Consider the following 11516-nt stretch of genomic DNA (forward strand, 5'->3'; position numbering starts at 1 on the left):
GGGCGCGCACCTCCGCCAGGGTGGGCACCTTGGTGCGCACAACTTGCCTGGGCTGCGCACCAGGAAGGGCTCAAGATGGCACCCGCGTTCCGTTTTTTTCACTATCTTTCAGAACGGAAATTTTAAAATCTCGTTTTTTTTTGCCTTTTCTGGAAATTAGTGAAGGCAGCGCATCAAAGGTGCGCAACGCTGGTGCGAACCTGGGAGCGCTCCGATGTGTGCTCCAAGGTGCGGCGTGCACGAAGTCGGACCCCGGTTTGCCCCGGGTGCGCACCTCGCGTGCACCTTGGTGCGCACACCTTGGCTGGGTTGCGCGCCCTGGTGGGCACCATGGTGCGCACCAAGGAGCGCTCCGAAGTGTGCTCCAAGGTGCGGCGTGCACGAAGTCGGAGCCCGGTTTGCCCCGGGTGCGCACCTCGCGTGCACCTTCGCCGCGGTGGGCACCATGGCGTGCACGAAGTCGGAGCCCGGTTTGCCCCGGGTGCGCACCTCGCGTGCACCTTCGCCGGGGTGGGCACCTTGGTGTGCAGACCTTGGCTGGGTTGCGCGCCCTGGTGGGCACCATGGTGCGCACCAAGGAGCGCTCCGAAGTGTGCTCCAAGGTGCGGCCTGCACGAAGTCGGAGCCCGGTTTGCCCCGGGTGTGCACCTCGGGTGGGCACCTTGGTGCGCATGCCTTGCCTGGGCTGCGCACCAGGGCGGGCTCAAGATGGCACCCGCGTTCCTTTTTTTTCACTATCTTTCAAAACGGAAATTTTAAAATCTCATTTTTTTTTGCCTTTTTCTGGAAATTAGTGAAGGCAGCGCATCAAAGGTGCGCACCTCGCTGCCCACCACGGTGCGCAACGCCGGTGGGCACCCGGGAGTGCTTCGAAGTGTGCTCCAAGGTGCTGCGTGCACGTTGTCGGAGCCCGGTTTGCCCCGGGTGCGCACCTCGCGTGCACCTTCGTCGGGGTGGGCACCTTGGCTGGGTTTGCCCCGGCTGCGCTCCGAAGCGGGGTTATTGGAGCGCCGCCTCTTTTTTTGTCGGAGCGTTTGGTGGGGTTTCTCGCATTGGCTCTTCCGAGGCCCGGTTGCCACCCTGGCGCGCACGAAGTCGGAAGTAGGGTTAATTGCCCGGGTGCGCACCTTTGCCAGGGTGGGCACCTTACCTGGGCTGCGCACCAGGGCGGGCTCAAGATGGCACGCGCGTTCCGTTTTTTTCACTATCTTTCAAAACGGAAATTTTAAAATCTCCTTTTTTTTTTGCCTTTTCTGGAAATTAGTGAAGGCAGCGCATCAAAGGTGCGCACCTCGCTGCCCACCTTGGTGTGCTCTGAGGTGCGCACCCGGGAGCGCTACGAAGTGTGCTCCAAGGTGCGGCGTGCACGTTGTCGGAGCCCGGTTTGCCCCGGGTGCGCACCTCGCCTGCACCTTGGCCGGGGTGGGCACCTTGGCTGGGTTTGCCCAGGGTGCGCTCCGAAGCGGGGTTACTGGAGCGCCCCCTCTTTTTTTGTCAGAGCGTTTGGTGGGGTTTCTCGCATTGGCTCTTCCCAGGCCCGGTTGTTGGGTGCGCTCCCACCCTGGCGCGCGCGAAGTTGGAAGTTGGGTTAATTGCCCGGGCGCGCACCTTCGCCAGGGTGGGCACCTTGGTGCGCACACCTTGGCTGGGCTGCGCACCAGGGCGGGCTCAAGATGGCACCAGCATTCCCTTTTTCTCACTATCTTTCAAAACGGAAATTTTAAAATCTCGTTTTTTTTTTGCCTTTTATGGAAATTAGTGAAGGCATCGCATCAAAGGTGCGCACCTCGCTGCCCACCTTGGTGTGCTCCGAGGTGCCCACCACGGTGCGCAACGCCGGTGCGAACCCGGGAGCGCCCCGATGTGTGCTCCAAGGTGCGGCGTGCACGAAGTCGGACCCCGGTTTGCCCCGGGTGCGCACCTCGCGTGCACCTTGGTGCGCACACCTTGGCTGGGTTGCGCGGCCTGGTGGGCACCATGGTGCGCACCAAGGAGCGCTCCGAAGTGTGCTCCAAGGTGCGGCGTGCACGAAGTCGGAGCCCGGTTTGCCCCGGGTACGCACCTCGCGTGCACCTTCGCCGGGGTGGGCACCTCGGCTGGGTTGCGCGCCCTGGTGCGCACCAAGGAGCGCTCCGAAGTGTGCTCCAAGGTGCGGCGTGCACGAAGTCGGAGCCCGGTTTGCCCCGGGTGCGCACCTTCGCCGCGGTGCGCACCATGGCGTGCACGAAGTCGGAGCCCGGTTTGCCCCGGGTGCGCACCTCGCGTGCACCTTCGGCGGGGTTGCGCGCCCTGGTGGGCACCATGGTGCGCACCAAGGAGCGCTCCGAAGTGTGCTCCAAGGTGCGGCGTGCACGAAGTCGGAGCCCGGTTTGCCCCGGGTGCGCACCTCGCGTGCACCTTCGGCGGGGTTGCGCGCCCTGGTGGGCACCATGGTGCGCACCAAGGAGCGCTCCGAAGTGTGCTCCAAGGTGCGGCGTGCACGAAGTCGGAGCCCGGTTTGCCCCGGGTGCGCACCTCGCGTGCACCTTCGCCGCGGTGGGCACCATGGCGTGCACGAAGTCGGAGCCCGGTTTGCCCCGGGTGCGCACCTCGCGTGCACCTTCGCCGGGGTGGGCACCTCGGCTGGGTTGCGCGCCCTGGTGCGCACCAAGGAGCGCTCCGAAGTGTGCTCCAAGGTGCGGCGTGCACGAAGTCGGAGCCCGGTTTGCCCCGGGTGCGCACCTCGCGTGCACCTTCGCCAGGGTGGGCACCTCGGTGCGCACACCTTCTCAATGTTTTCTTGCCTTTTCTGGAAATTGGTGAAGGCAGCGCATCAAAGGTGCGCACCTCGGTGTGCTCCGAGGTGCGAACCCGAGAGCGCTCCGAGGTGCCCACGAAGTCGAAAGTCGGGTTAATTGCATTGTTTTCCCCGGGTGCGCTCCGAGGTGCGCAACATCGGCGCGCACCAAGGAGGGCTCCGAAGTGTGCTCCAAGGTGCGCACGATGGCGTGCACCTCTGGTGCGCACGATTCGGAGCTCGGTTTGACCGGGGTGCGCACACCTTGGCTGGGTTGCGCACCTTTTGTGCGCTCCAAGGTGCGCACGAAGTCGGAGCTCGGTTTGCCCCGGGTGCGCACCTTCGCCAGGGTGCGCACCTTGATGCGCACGCCTTGGCTGGGCTGCGCACCTTGGTGGGCGCCATGGTGCGCACCTTTCGTGCGCTCCAAGGTGCGCACGAAGTCGGAGCTCGGTTTGCCCCGGGTGCGCACCTTGGTGGGCGCCATGGTGCACTCCGAGGTGCCCAAGATTGGTGCGCACCAAGGAGCGCTCCGAAGTGCGCTCCAAGGTGCGCGCGAAGTCGAAAGTTGGGTTAATTGTCCGGTTTGCCTCGGGTGCGCACCTTGCGTGCACCTTCGCCAGGGTGGGCGCCTTGGTGCGCACACCTTGGCTGGGCTGCGCACACCTTGGCACCCGCGTTTCCTTCATTTTAAATTTTTTTTTTTTACAATCTCTCAAGTGGGAAATTCTATAATCTCAACTTTTTTTGCCTTTTCAGGAAACTTTTGAATGGAGCGCATCATTGGTGCGCTCCGAAGTGTGCTCCAAAGCTCTCTCCAGCTGCGTGCACCTGCCCCGGCCGCGCACCCGGCCCCGCCCAGCTTCGCTCACCTGTCCCGGGCGTCTGGTGCGGAACCTTAGAGTAAGAAACATCACCGTGCACCTTGGCCAACGTGCGCGACTCGACCGAGCGCGCACTGGCCGAGGTGCACACCGATTTCACCTGGGTGCGCGCGCAGCACCTCGGGCGCACCGGGGTGCGCGCACAACGCCCGGGTTGCACCGTGGCCTGTGTGCTCGGGGCGCCTCGGGTGCGCGCTCGGTGTCGCCCCCGCGCGCGCGGTAGTGCGGGCAGCGCACCCCGGCCCGGCCCGGCCCCGACGAGAACGCAAACGGGCAAAAGGTTTATTCAAATAGCATTGCGACGCCCGGCGAAAAACTAAAAAAGGGTGCAACACCGGGACTTCCCGGGAGGTCACCCATCCCAGTACTACTCCGGCCCAAGCGCGCTTAACTGCGGAGTTCTGATGGGATCCGGTGCACTAACGCTGGTATGATCGCACCCGTTATGAGCTTGTCGCAGTGTGTACTTAGCAAACCGCGACCCACGTGCGAATCCACCCCGGCCACCCACCCCCGTCGAGGTGCACACCCTCCCTCGCGAAGTGCGCCCCGTTCGCCAAGTGTGAGCCCTGCCCGGGTGCGCGCACCTTGCTAGGGCGTCGGGTGTGCACCCGGCCCGGCCTACGTGCGTGCACCTGGAGGGGGCGTCGTGTGCGTGCAGTGTCCCGTCTGCAACGCGGTGCCCACACACCACCTCGGGCGCAACGACCTGCGCTCACATGTGGGCCGAGTGCACCTTGGTGCATGTTCGGGGCGCCTCGGGTGCACGCTCGATCTTGCCCCGGTGCACCAAGGCGCTCGGTTTGCCCCGGGTGCGCACTTGGTGCAAGGTGGGCACCCAAAATAGGGATCAAGCACCAAAACACAAGTTTCGGGATGCAAAATGGGACCCAAGGACCACAAATGCGTTCCAAGACCCATGATGGGTCCACGAGAACAAAAATGTGTTCCGAGACTTAATAAACAAATATTGGGTTTTAGGAGAAGAAACATGCTCTGATGCCCAAAACGAGAATCGACCCCGAAAAGGCCACAGGCCAAAAGTGGGATGCGAGACAAAAAAAAATGGGACCCGAGGACCAAAATTGGGTTCCCAGGTCGAAGACAGGGCAACCGGACAAGAAACGACCTCTAAGGCTCGAAATGAGTCCCGACGACTAAAACTTGACAAGAAGCACCCATCAGGCACCCAACTCGACACCCATGGGATGCCGACCCACCCGGGCTTCCACCTAGCACACCTTGGCACCCACCCACCCTCGCACCCAACCTCGCACCCAACTTAGCACCTTTGAACCCACATTGGCACTCACCCTGACCCTGGCACCTTGGAACCCACATTGGCACTCACCTTGACCCTGGCACCCACCTTTGCACTCACCTTGGGACCCACCCTGGCTCCCACCTCGGCACCCACCCAGACACCCACCTTGGTTCCTTGGCACCCACCTTGGATCCTTGGCACCCACCCCGACACCCACCTTGGCACGCAACTTGGCTACTTGCCACCCACCTTGGCTCCTTGACGCCCACCCCGACAACCACCCCGTGACCTACCCTGGCTAGGGTTGGTGCACACCCACCCTGGTGCCCACCTTGGCACCCACCCTATGACCCACCTTGGCACGCACCTTAGTACCCACCCCGTTACCCACCCTAGGACCCACCCCGTGACCCACCTTGGCCAGGGTGGGTGCCTTGGTGCGCACAACTTGCCTGGGCTGCACACCAGGGCGGGCTCAAGATGGCACCCGCGTTCCGTTTTTTTCACTATCTTTCAAAACGGAAATTTTAAAATCTCATTTTTTTCTTTTTTTTGCCTTTTCTGGAAATTAGTGAAGGCAGCGCATCAAAGGTGCGCAATGCTGGTGCGAACCCGGGAGCGCTCCGATGTGTGCTCCAAGGTGCGGCGTGCACGAAGTCCGAGCCCGGTTTGCCCCGGGTGCGCACCTCGCGTGCACCTTCGCCGGGGTGAGCACCTTGGCTGGGTTGCGCGCCCTGGTGCGTACCAAGGAGCGCTCTGAAGTGTGCTCCAAGGTGCGGCGTGCACGAAGTCGGAGCCCGGTTTGCCCCGGGTGTGCACCTCGGGTGCGCACCTCGCGTGCACCTTCGCTGCGGTGGGCACCTTGGCTGGGTTGCGCGCCTTGGTGGGCACCATGCAGTGCACGAAGTCGGAGCCCGGTTTGCCCCGGGCGCGCACCTCCGCCAGGGTGGGCACCTTGGTGCGCACAACTTGCCTGGGCTGCGCACCAGGAAGGGCTCAAGATGGCACCCGCGTTCCGTTTTTTTCACTATCTTTCAGAACGGAAATTTTAAAATATCGTTTTTTTTTGCCTTTTCTGGAAATTAGTGAAGGCAGCGCATCAAAGGTGCGCAACGCTGGTGCGAACCTGGGAGCGCTCCGATGTGTGCTCCAAGGTGCGGCGTGCACGAAGTCGGAGCCCGGTTTGCCCCGGGTGCGCCCTGGTGGGCACCATGGTGCGCACCAAGGAGCGCTCCGAAGTGTGCTCCAAGGTGCGGCCTGCACGAAGTCGGAGCCCGGTTTGCCCCGGGTGTGCACCTCGGGTGGGCACCTTGGTGCGCATGCCTTGCCTGGGCTGCGCACCAGGGCGGGCTCAAGATGGCACCCGCGTTCCTTTTTTTTCACTATCTTTCAAAACGGAAATTTTAAAATCTCATTTTTTTTTGCCTTTTTCTGGAAATTAGTGAAGGCAGCGCATCAAAGGTGCGCACCTCGCTGCCCACCACGGTGCGCAACGCCGGTGGGCACCCGGGAGTGCTTCGAAGTGTGCTCCAAGGTGCTGCGTGCACGTTGTCGGAGCCCGGTTTGCCCCGGGTGCGCACCTCGCGTGCACCTTCGTCGGGGTGGGCACCTTGGCTTGGTTTGCCCCGGCTGCGCTCCGAAGCGGGGTTATTGGAGCGCCGCCTCTTTTTTTGTCGGAGCGTTTGGTGGGGTTTCTCGCATTGGCTCTTCCGAGGCCCGGTTGCCACCCTGGCGCGCACGAAGTCGGAAGTAGGGTTAATTGCCCGGGTGCGCACCTTTGCCAGGGTGGCACCTTACCTGGGCTGCGCACCAGGGCGGGCTCAAGATGGCACGCGCGTTCCGTTTTTTTCACTATCTTTCAAAACGGAAATTTTAAAATCTCCTTTTTTTTTTGCCTTTTCTGGAAATTAGTGAAGGCAGCGCATCAAAGGTGCGCACCTCGCTGCCCACCTTGGTGTGCTCTGAGGTGCGCACCCGGGAGCGCTACGAAGTGTGCTCCAAGGTGCGGCGTGCACGTTGTCGGAGCCCGGTTTGCCCCGGGTGCGCACCTCGCCTGCACCTTGGCCGGGGTGGGCACCTTGGCTGGGTTTGCCCAGGGTGCGCTCCGAAGCGGGGTTACTGGAGCGCCCCCTCTTTTTTTGTCAGAGAGTTTGGTGGGGTTTCTCGCATTGGCTCTTCCCAGGCCCGGTTGTTGGGTGCGCTCCCACTCTGGCGCGCGCGAAGTTGGAAGTTGGGTTAATTGCCCGGGCGCGCACCTTCGCCAGGGTGGGCACCTTGGTGCGCAAACCTTGGCTGGGCTGCGCACCAGGGCGGGCTCAAGATGGCACCAGCATTCCCTTTTTCTCACTATCTTTCAAAACGGAAATTTTAAAATCTCGTTTTTTTTTTGCCTTTTATGGAAATTAGTGAAGGCATCGCATCAAAGGTGCGCACCTCGCTGCCCACCTTGGTGTGCTCCGAGGTGCCCACCACGGTGCGCAACGCCGGTGCGAACCCGGGAGCGCCCCGATGTGTGCTCCAAGGTGCGGCGTGCACGAAGTCGGACCCCGGTTTGCCCCGGGTGCGCACCTCGCGTGCACCTTGGTGCGCACACCTTGGCTGGGTTGCGCGGCCTGGTGGGCACCATGGTGCGCACCAAGGAGCGCTCCGAAGTGTGCTCCAAGGTGCGGCGTGCACGAAGTAGGAGCCCGGTTTGCCCCGGGTGCGCACCTTCGCCGCGGTGGGCACCATGGCGTGCACGAAGTCGGAGCCCGGTTTGCCCCGGGTGCGCACCTCGCGTGCACCTTCGCCGGGGTGGGCACCTCGGCTGGGTTGCGCGCCCTGGTGCGCACCAAGGAGCGCTCTGAAGTGTGCTCCAAGGTGCAGCGTGCACGAAGTCGGAGCCCGGTTTGCCCCGGGTGTGCACCTCGCGTGCACCTTCGCTGCGGTGGGCACCTTGGCTGGGTTGCGCGCCTTGGTGGGCACCATGCAGTGCACGAAGTCGGAGCCCGGTTTGCCCCGGGTGCGCACCTCCGCCAGGGTGGGCACCTTGGTGCGCACAACTTGCCTGGGCTGCGCACCAGGAAGGGCTCAAGATGGCACCCGCGTTCCGTTTTTTTCACTATCTTTCAGAACGGAAATTTTAAAATATCGTTTTTTTTTGCCTTTTCTGGAAATTAGTGAAGGCAGCGCATCAAAGGTGCGCAACGCTGGTGCGAACCTGGGAGCGCTCCGATGTGTGCTCCAAGGTGCGGCGTGCACGAAGTCGGACCCCGGTTTGCCCCGGGTGCGCACCTCGCGTGCACCTTGGTGCGCACACCTTGGCTGGGTTGCGCGCCCTGGTGGGCACCATGGTGCGCACCAAGGAGCGCTCCGAAGTGTGCTCCAAGGTGCGGCGTGCACGAAGTCGGAGCCCGGTTTGCCCCGGGTGCGCACCTCGCGTGCACCTTCGCCGCGGTGGGCACCATGGCGTGCACGAAGTCGGAGCCCGGTTTGCCCCGGGTGCGCACCTCGCGTGCACCTTCGCCGGGGTGGGCACCTTGGTGTGCAGACCTTGGCTGGGTTGCGCGCCCTGGTGGGCACCATGGTGCGCACCAAGGAGCGCTCCGAAGTGTGCTCCAAGGTGCGGCCTGCACGAAGTCGGAGCCCGGTTTGCCCCGGGTGTGCACCTCGGGTGGGCACCTTGGTGCGCATGCCTTGCCTGGGCTGCGCACCAGGGCGGGCTCAAGATGGCACCCGCGTTCCTTTTTTTTCACTATCTTTCAAAACGGAAATTTTAAAATCTCATTTTTTTTTGCCTTTTTCTGGAAATTAGTGAAGGCAGCGCATCAAAGGTGCGCACCTCGCTGCCCACCACGGTGCGCAACGCCGGTGGGCACCCGGGAGTGCTTCGAAGTGTGCTCCAAGGTGCTGCGTGCACGTTGTCGGAGCCCGGTTTGCCCCGGGTGCGCACCTCGCGTGCACCTTCGTCGGGGTGGGCACCTTGGCTGGGTTTGCCCCGGCTGCGCTCCGAAGCGGGGTTATTGGAGCGCCGCCTCTTTTTTTGTCGGAGCGTTTGGTGGGGTTTCTCGCATTGGCTCTTCCGAGGCCCGGTTGCCACCCTGGCGCGCACGAAGTCGGAAGTAGGGTTAATTGCCCGGGTGCGCACCTTTGCCAGGGTGGGCACCTTACCTGGGCTGCGCACCAGGGCGGGCTCAAGATGGCACGCGCGTTCCGTTTTTTTCACTATCTTTCAAAACGGAAATTTTAAAATCTCCTTTTTTTTTTGCCTTTTCTGGAAATTAGTGAAGGCAGCGCATCAAAGGTGCGCACCTCGCTGCCCACCTTGGTGTGCTCTGAGGTGCGCACCCGGGAGCGCTACGAAGTGTGCTCCAAGGTGCGGCGTGCACGTTGTCGGAGCCCGGTTTGCCCCGGGTGCGCACCTCGCCTGCACCTTGGCCGGGGTGGGCACCTTGGCTGGGTTTGCCCAGGGTGCGCTCCGAAGCGGGGTTACTGGAGCGCCCCCTCTTTTTTTGTCAGAGCGTTTGGTGGGGTTTCTCGCATTGGCTCTTCCCAGGCCCGGTTGTTGGGTGCGCTCCCACCCTGGCGCGCGCGAAGTTGGAAGTTGGGTTAATTGCCCGGGCGCGCACCTTCGCCAGGGTGGGCACCTTGGTGCGCACACCTTGGCTGGGCTGCGCACCAGGGCGGGCTCAAGATGGCACCAGCATTCCCTTTTTCTCACTATCTTTCAAAACGGAAATTTTAAAATCTCGTTTTTTTTTTGCCTTTTATGGAAATTAGTGAAGGCATCGCATCAAAGGTGCGCACCTCGCTGCCCACCTTGGTGTGCTCCGAGGTGCCCACCACGGTGCGCAACGCCGGTGCGAACCCGGGAGCGCCCCGATGTGTGCTCCAAGGTGCGGCGTGCACGAAGTCGGACCCCGGTTTGCCCCGGGTGCGCACCTCGCGTGCACCTTGGTGCGCACACCTTGGCTGGGTTGCGCGGCCTGGTGGGCACCATGGTGCGCACCAAGGAGCGCTCCGAAGTGTGCTCCAAGGTGCGGCGTGCACGAAGTCGGAGCCCGGTTTGCCCCGGGTACGCACCTCGCGTGCACCTTCGCCGGGGTGGGCACCTCGGCTGGGTTGCGCGCCCTGGTGCGCACCAAGGAGCGCTCCGAAGTGTGCTCCAAGGTGCGGCGTGCACGAAGTCGGAGCCCGGTTTGCCCCGGGTGCGCACCTTCGCCGCGGTGCGCACCATGGCGTGCACGAAGTCGGAGCCCGGTTTGCCCCGGGTGCGCACCTCGCGTGCACCTTCGGCGGGGTTGCGCGCCCTGGTGGGCACCATGGTGCGCACCAAGGAGCGCTCCGAAGTGTGCTCCAAGGTGCGGCGTGCACGAAGTCGGAGCCCGGTTTGCCCCGGGTGCGCACCTCGCGTGCACCTTCGGCGGGGTTGCGCGCCCTGGTGGGCACCATGGTGCGCACCAAGGAGCGCTCCGAAGTGTGCTCCAAGGTGCGGCGTGCACGAAGTCGGAGCCCGGTTTGCCCCGGGTGCGCACCTCGCGTGCACCTTCGCCGCGGTGGGCACCATGGCGTGCACGAAGTCGGAGCCCGGTTTGCCCCGGGTGCGCACCTCGCGTGCACCTTCGCCGGGGTGGGCACCTCGGCTGGGTTGCGCGCCCTGGTGCGCACCAAGGAGCGCTCCGAAGTGTGCTCCAAGGTGCGGCGTGCACGAAGTCGGAGCCCGGTTTGCCCCGGGTGCGCACCTCGCGTGCACCTTCGCCAGGGTGGGCACCTCGGTGCGCACACCTTCTCAATGTTTTCTTGCCTTTTCTGGAAATTGGTGAAGGCAGCGCATCAAAGGTGCGCACCTCGGTGTGCTCCGAGGTGCGAACCCGAGAGCGCTCCGAGGTGCCCACGAAGTCGAAAGTCGGGTTAATTGCATTGTTTTCCCCGGGTGCGCTCCGAGGTGCGCAACATCGGCGCGCACCAAGGAGGGCTCCGAAGTGTGCTCCAAGGTGCGCACGATGGCGTGCACCTCTGGTGCGCACGATTCGGAGCTCGGTTTGACCGGGGTGCGCACACCTTGGCTGGGTTGCGCACCTTTTGTGCGCTCCAAGGTGCGCACGAAGTCGGAGCTCGGTTTGCCCCGGGTGCGCACCTTCGCCAGGGTGCGCACCTTGATGCGCACGCCTTGGCTGGGCTGCGCACCTTGGTGGGCGCCATGGTGCGCACCTTTCGTGCGCTCCAAGGTGCGCACGAAGTCGGAGCTCGGTTTGCCCCGGGTGCGCACCTTGGTGGGCGCCATGGTGCACTCCGAGGTGCCCAAGATTGGTGCGCACCAAGGAGCGCTCCGAAGTGCGCTCCAAGGTGCGCGCGAAGTCGAAAGTTGGGTTAATTGTCCGGTTTGCCTCGGGTGCGCACCTTGCGTGCACCTTCGCCAGGGTGGGCGCCTTGGTGCGCACACCTTGGCTGGGCTGCGCACACCTTGGCACCCGCGTTTCCTTCATTTTAAATTTTTTTTTTTTACAATCTCTCAAGTGGGAAATTCTATAATCTCAACTTTTTTTGCCTTTTCAGGAAACTTTTGAATGGAGCGCATCATTGGTGCGCTCCGAAGTGTGCTCCAAAGCTCTCT

General features: G+C 63.0%; 1 non-coding gene across 1 annotated transcript; it reads right to left on the reverse strand.

Annotated features, from left to right (window-relative positions):
* Positions 1-3983: 3983 nt before the first annotated feature.
* LOC131872805 (5S ribosomal RNA) lies at positions 3984-4102 on the reverse strand. Its single transcript, XR_009370886.1, has one exon. It is a non-coding gene; the product is annotated as a 5S ribosomal RNA (ribosomal RNA).
* Positions 4103-11516: the final 7414 nt, after the last annotated feature.

This window comes from Cryptomeria japonica, unplaced genomic scaffold (genome assembly GCF_030272615.1).
Source record: "Cryptomeria japonica unplaced genomic scaffold, Sugi_1.0 HiC_scaffold_798, whole genome shotgun sequence".
NCBI lineage: Eukaryota > Viridiplantae > Streptophyta > Pinopsida > Cupressales > Cupressaceae > Cryptomeria > Cryptomeria japonica.